A 7,945-nucleotide genomic window follows, 5' to 3' on the forward strand; every position below is an offset into this window, starting at 1 on the left:
ATAGGACCAACTATAGGGTAACAATTATATTCCAGGATTGAGTCTTCTCTTCAAAACTATGTCATTAATAGTATTTTTCCTGTTTCCAGGTGTGAACGAAAGCTCAAAGAGTCTTGAAAAGTTTTCTGAGGCTATAATGTCAGCTAGCAATGAACAGATCAATGATTCAAATCCATGTGTCATTTTTTTTTGCTCTGACCTATAGCACTTTACATACTGAAGGCTTTACATCAGCCAAAGGTAGTGAAGTTGGTAATTTTAAATAAAAACAGAAAAACATGTATATTTTGTTAAAGAGAGTAAACCCAATAGCAGAGCTATGAAATCTGCCAGCATCTCTTTCATGCCCTCTGAAAAATATACATGAGAAGTTCTCACCCATAATATTTTATTCCCTTGCAAAAACTCTTTGCATTTGTTACTATAAACCTCTATGACTAAAGTTAATTATTCACTTGCACACTGTATCCCAGGTTTTTAGAAGGTATATCTGAGTATCACTGAAGAAGCAAACAAATGGTAGTTCTAATTCCAGAAATTGCAGGGTAACATGTATCAGACTACTCCTGAGGCAGATAAATTTAAAACTCTAAACAAATATAACAAAAACATATTTGAAGGCCCTGGAGACAAAACAAAAGTGGGCAAAAGCTGGATGAGGTTTGGCCCTTGAAAAAGAGAGTGTCAGTGGTGAAATCATCATTTATACATTTTTCTCCCTGAGGGACCCCAAAGTCCACCCAGCACCAAACATTATTATTTCTGATTGAGGTATCAGGGGACAGGTCTGGAGCTAGAATGACTTGAAACTGAGGGAAGAAATCCCAGAAAAGAAGTTAGTCACAGAAGAGAGGAGCCTGAAAATCTATATAAAATCTGTGTGTAAACTCTTCTCTACTTCTTGAATGACCCTGGACTGAATATGTACATAGGAATCAAGTAATAATCAAAAATTGGTGATAACCCAAACTAGAAGGTGAAAATGCAGTACAAAAATTTATTTTGTTGCCCCCTGAAGAGAGAGAACATTTCACGTATGAGTCCTGCTGAGTAAGAAGATCTTGGATGAATCTCAACCTTTTCATTAAAATCCTAGGAGGGTCATATGGTAGGAAAACACTATATGCCAGAATTAAGAGATCTGCAGTAAACTTGAAAACGTCATAGTCTATGAAAATATAAAACCAAGTCTCCAGAAGAAAGGTGACAAGCCTCTTACCAATGACTTATTACTTGAATTAGCAAACTATAACAAAAATTAATACTTTTCAGTGGTAAGTAACAGAATCTAGAGTCTCTAAAAATATTAATGTCATATTACTTATGCAACAAAAAAATCTGGACATGCAAAGAATGAGGAAAAAGTAACACATAGCCCAGACATAAATCAATCAATATAAAAGAACCCTGAGATGATGCGCATGTTAGAATTACATGACAGGCAATTTAAAGCAACTATTATACAAATATGTCAAAATATAAAGGCAGTAATGGTCATAATTATTTAATAAAGAGAGGATCTCAAGAAGAATCAAAAAACCTCAAAGAACTTCAAAGAAAAGGACAATATACACAACGAAAAAAGAAATGTATTGGATAATCAACTGAAAGAGCTTCTAATGTGTGTAGTTGGAACAATTTGGGCAACAAAATAAATTAAGTAGCTTTAGTTTGCAACCTAAAGTATGAAATACATATCCATGAGTCCAAGCTGATATGAATAAATGATTTAATAAGCACATAGGAGAAAAGTAAGAAATCTCTCATGAAGAAGAATTAGTTAATAATTTATAATAATAATAGTTAATAGTATAATAAATAGTTAATAGTTTATGTAGATACTCCACCCTAAAGGAACAGTGTAACTCTCTGTGTGGCTACAGCGATTTTCCTCAAATAATCAGTATGGAAATGGAGGCAAAGTGTAACTTTTTACAGTGAATTCTGGCAAACGCTACTTCAGGCAGGTGCCAGGTGATTGAGGTCAACATCAATACTCATAAATAATTTTTATCATGTCGTCTTGATATATGATAAAAACAGCACTTTATTTCTGAAATTTTCCTTCCCCAAATCCATAACCTCAATCTATTCATAAGAAAAGCATCACATAAATTCTAGTAATGAGGCATCCTTCAGTAAAACTAACCAGTACGCCTCAAAACTGTGAAAGCCAACAAAAACAAGGTAAAGTCTGAGAAACTGTCATAGCCCAGAGAAGCCTAAGAACACATGACAGTTACATATATTACAGTACCCTGGATGAGATCCTGGAACAGAAAAAGAATGTTAGGTGAAAACTAAGAAAATCTGAATAAAGTATTGATTTTAGTTAATAACAATATATTGATATTTGTTCATTTAATTGTAACATATGTACCATACTAATCTAATATGTAAACAGTAGGAGAAACTGTGTAAAAAGTTATAAGGGAACTCTCTGTACTGTATTTTCAATTTTCTTTTGTAAGTCTAAAACTGCTTTAAAAACAAAGTCCATTAAAAATATATTGGATGAACTTTACAACAGATTGGCGATGGCAGAAGACAGGGTTAATGAATTTAAAGAACTTCAATAGAATTGACTCAATCTTAAAAAAATCAAGAAAAAAAATTTTTTTTAATATAGCCTCAAGGATTTATCAGACAATATCAACATGTCTGGTAGATATGTAATTAGATTCCCAGAAAGAGAAAAAAGAAGAAGAAAGTTTTTAAAGATGTAACCGCCAAAAATATTTTGGGTTTGGAGAAAATCACTAACCTACTGACATGAGAAGCTTAACAAACTCCAAGGCAAGAACAATAAAAACTATACTTAGACACATCACAATCAAACTGATAAAAACCAAAGATAAAAATATATATTTGCCAGGGGGAAAAAGACAGCATTTTTTAGGGAACAAAGATACAAGTAATGGCTGACTGCAGAAAGAATCAGTGAAGGTAGAAAGATTTTAATGATCTTTAAATTAATGAAAATGAGAACAAAATATTCAACTCAAATTCCTACATCCAGTCAAAATAACAACAGCCAAATAAAGATATTTTTAGGTAAACAAAAGCCAAGAAGATACATTTCTTAAGTCCTGTAGTATAAGTTATGTTACCAGGAATTCTTCAGGCTGTAGTGAAATGACACCAGATAGAATTACAGATCTACAGGGGGGAATGAAGATAATCAGAAATAAGACTAAACCTTTTTTCTTAAAGTCTTTAAAATAAAAGTGATGGTTTAATGCTAAAATTACATTGAAATTTGAGATTTATAATATAAGTAGACTGAAAATCTCTCACACCATTAATACATAGAATGGGGATGCATATATACATTATTTTAAGGTTCTCACATTTCACATGAAGTGGTGCAATATTAATTGTAATTCTCTTGTGGTAAGTGAAAGATGGCCCATTGCAATAACCGATGGCAAAAGACTGAAATCATACAGAGTAGTTTTTGACATCCACCATGAAATTAAATTTGAAATCAATTACATTGTTAGCCAGAATAGTCCCAAATTTTTGGAAACTAAGCCACATACCTCTAAATAATTAATATGATAAAACAAGAAATCACAAGAGAATTACAAAAGGTGTTGAATTCCTTTTCAGGTGTACAACACAATGATTCAACTTCTCTGTACAATATGCTGTGCTCCCCACAAGTGTTTGAATTTAATTCTGATCACAACACAACTTATCAAAATGTGTGGGATGCAGCTAAGATATGCTGAGGGGGAAATATATAGCAAAGAAAAGTGATAGAATTTTCCATCTTCTGTAGCTAGAAAAAGATGAGTCATTTATATGCAAATTAAGTAAAAGGAAGGAAATAATAAAGATAGCAGATATTAAAAATACATAGATTTATTTTCTAAATAAGTAGAAAACAAATTAAGAAATACAAAAGTTGTCTGGTTTTTTAAACATCACTAGCCATCAGGGAAATACAAATCAAAACCACAATGAGATACCACCTTACACCGGTTAGAATAGCAAAAATTAACAAGACAGAAAACAAGAAGTGTTAGTGAGGATGTGGAGAAAGGGGAAGCCTCCTACACTGTTGGTGGGAATGCAAGCTGGTGCAGCCACTCTGGAAAACAGTATGGAGGTTCCTCAAGATATTAAAAATAGAGCTACCCTATGACACAGCAATTGTACTACTAGATATTTACCCCAAAGATACAGATGTAGTGAAAAGAAGGGCCAAATGCACCCTGATGTTCATAGCATCAATGTCCACAATAGGCAAACTGTGGAAAGAGCCGAGATGTCCTTCAACAGATAAATAGATAAAGAAGATGTGGCCCATATATACAATGGACTATTACTCAGTCTTCAAAAAGGATGAATACCCAAAAACTAATGATGTAATGTATGGTGATTAACATAACAATAAAAAATTAGAAAAAAAAAAAGAAAGGATAAATACCTACTATTTGCACCAACATGGATGGAACTGGAAGGGATTATGCTAAGTGAAATAAGTCAAGCAGAGAAAGACAATTATCATATGGTTTCACTCATATTTGGAACATAAGGAATAGCTCGGAGGACCACAGGGGAAGGGAGGGAAACCTGAATGGGAAGAAATCAGGGAGGGAGACAAACCATGAGAGACTTTGGACTCCAGGAACCAAACTGAGGGTTAGAGAAGAGAGGGGGTGGGGGGATGGGTAACCAGGTGATGGGCTTTAAGGAGCGCACATGTTGTGATGAACACTGGGTGTTTATGCAACTAATGAACCATTGAACACTACATCAGAAACTAATTATGTACTATATGCTGGCTAATTGAACATAATAATAAAAAAATAAAGTAATTTGAACTGGGAAAAAAATAAAGATCAATTAATTGATAAACCACTAGCAAGACTGGTCAAGGAAAAAGCAAGTTAGGAAATAGAAAATAGCTAATATCAGGAATTATAGCAGGGATCTCTTTATAAATCCTATTAAGAATACATGTGTAATAGTGGAATATATGAACAACTTTATTTCAACAAACTCGAAGACTTCAATGATAAAGACAATTCTTTGAAAAATAAAACATATCAATACTGACATAAATGGTGGGCACTGGGCATTGTATGTAGATGGTAAGTCACTAAATTGTACACCTGAAACTAATACTGCACTGTGTATTAACTAGCTGGAATTTAAATAAAAACTTGGGGGAAAAAAAGAAAGAATTTTTAAAAAAGGAACTGAAAGGTCTATATTCACTTCTGTATTAACCCAATTGAATTTATCAAAAATCTTCCTCTAAAGAAAAGTACAAGAAAATACATGGTTGTAGCACACAAATTCTTTAAATATTAAATAATACCAATATTAAGCAAAGTCTAAAACATTGTCTGATAGTTCTTATAAAAAAAGAAAGAGGAAGAATAACAGAAGACAGAGGGGGGAAAACTTCAACTTACATTAGTACCATTAGTTACAACAGTATTACAATAGTTCCATTTTTTTATTTCATTCAACAGTAAACTTGTTTCCTACCAAGGCTCTTGCAACTTGTGTCCCAACCTGACCACTCTCATGAAACATTTTGGGAGTGCGCACACTTACCTTTTTTCTCATCGCCTTATATCCGCACAGATTTTCGCCTCTTCCAAGATTTCTCTATCTTTAAATGGCCTAGCTCACATCTAAGTTATTTTAGCTACACATTTCTATAAACTGTAGTGTTGCCATGAAATTTGATGTGGAGAGGATGCTTGGATAAAGCTTGGAGGAGAAGGTTGGCTTAGAAAAGCTTTGTAATTGATTTTAAGAAAATGATTGAGTAGTGATGCTCTCCTGTGCTTACGTGAAAATCTGGGCCTTGAATCTGCCAAATTACCACCTTCCCATGCCACAGCAAGAAATAAACATCTAGTTTTAAAAGTTGAATTTTTTCTTAGCTTTGAGGTAATTTATTATAAAAAGCTGGCCCTTATTACATAAACTAACAAGAACTTAAAATTCATCACACATTTACTTCATTTCTTAGCTTCACCTTCTAGTAAATCTTTAGCTTCCTTGATTTTGGTTGCTGTACAAGGAGATCCTCCCTTGTCCAGGTGACTGAAAAGCATAATCTGTTGTTGAGCATCTCATATTGTTCCTTTATTGGCAGCGGGGCTTACCTGCTTCTCATTTTGTCATTTGGGATTCAAACCCATCTCCGTAATAACCACCACTGAGGGCAGATTTTGGTGGGCTTTGAAAAACTTGTTTTACGTGAAGCTCCATGGGTCTCATGGCTTGCAAAATGTAGCAGCCTGCAAATCCTGCAGCAGCAATGGTCAGTCCAGCTGCTACCCCTGGACTGGCCATGGCTCTGACTCAGCTCCTCAGCCTCCCCTTTGACGGCGGTTCATCCCGGCCCAAAGGCGGCAGCCACCAATGCTCATGCCTCTAGCATGCTGCCATGTGCCCCCCCAGCAAGGCACCAAACCAAAAACGGATCTTTACATAGTAGTAACATCAAAATTAAATGCTTGCTTTGAATATTTACTTAAATGAACAGAATTTTTACTAGATTATAACAGTAGTGTTAAAAAAATACCTCCTTATATTAATCTGAATATTGACATGATTTTTTCAATTTTTGTTGCAATGTCATTGCCAACTGTCTATAGTTTTCTACCAATATAAAGGTCATTCTGCAAAAATATTATTTTTTTAAAGACTTATTTATTTATTAGAGAGAGAGAGCACAAACAGGAGGGGCAGAGGAAGAGGGAGAGAGAATCTGAAGCAGATTCTGCGATGAGCGCAGAACCCGACATGGGACTCGATCCCATGACCCTGAGAGCATGACCTGAGCCAAAACCAAAAGTTGGCTGCATAACTGACCGTGTCACCTAGGTGTCCCAACAAAATTATTTTTAATGTCACTATGGAAGCAGTATGTTCCTCATACTGACGAAAACAGCAATACACACACAACCTGTAACTTCTAGGCTTGGTTCTCGATATTTCAAAGGAAATTAAGAAGAGCCTTTATCTACCATACCTGGATTTTCAAGCCTAATTGTTTTTCAGTAATTTGCTTGTTAAAGGGATCCATTACTTGCTCCCTGATACCCTGGAATATTTAGGACACATGGCTTTACTCTGCATGTGGAAAGCTTACAGGAACATGGGGTTAGGAGAAAACAAAATGAAATGATTTAATATTTATGATACATTCTTTTTGTAACAATCAGTTTTTCTTGGAGCCACACAAAGACTCAATATTATTCCCCTTTTCACCTTATCATTTATGTAAATGATTTGTGATAAAATATCACCATTAAAATCATGCTCCAAACATTTATTTTACAAAAGCCGGTTTTATGTGCTTCCTTTGAACTTAATATAATTGCCTTATCGCCAGTTAAATCATTATCCTCAGATTTAACAAAAACATGTTCCCAAGATTTCAGTAATTATAAAGAGGGGCATTCATCTAATCATATTACAAATTTTCCTTTGGCATAATTTCTATATTTTAATATATTGCAATAAATAAAATGCTTCCTGTTATTTTCCATGAAACCATAGGAAGACACAGCCAAATTATCAGAGTATGAACTGGGAATCGATGAACTGAAAATGATCTTAATAGCCATTTATCCTGATTTTAGCCAATGCTATGGACTATAAGTAAATATTCTAAATCATCACTGAAGGACTGTCATATAGCTACAGTTTGAATTCTTTCAGTGACAGGTGTTTCATTACACCAGAAGGAGACCTCTACACTTTGTTATTTTAAAAGCTCTAATTTTAGAAGGATCATCTTATATTAAACCAATTCCTACTTTCAATTTTTACTGATGGTTTGTATTAGCAGTCATGCAGTCATTTTTTTCTTTTTTTTTATTAGTTTCAGAGGTAGAATTTAGTGAATCATCAGTCGCATACAACACCCAGTGCTCATTCCATCATTAATGCCCATCCTCCTTAATGC

The 7,945-nt window shown here is 34.2% G+C and overlaps 1 pseudogene; it reads right to left on the reverse strand.

The window, feature by feature from the left end:
* Positions 1 to 5,987: 5,987 nt before the first annotated feature.
* Positions 5,988 to 6,324, reverse strand: LOC113918964 (annotated as a pseudogene).
* Between the last annotated feature and the right edge of the window lie 1,621 nt (positions 6,325 to 7,945).

The sequence above is a fragment of the Zalophus californianus genome, chromosome 1 (assembly GCF_009762305.2).
Source record: "Zalophus californianus isolate mZalCal1 chromosome 1, mZalCal1.pri.v2, whole genome shotgun sequence".
In the NCBI taxonomy this organism is placed as follows: domain Eukaryota; kingdom Metazoa; phylum Chordata; class Mammalia; order Carnivora; family Otariidae; genus Zalophus; species Zalophus californianus.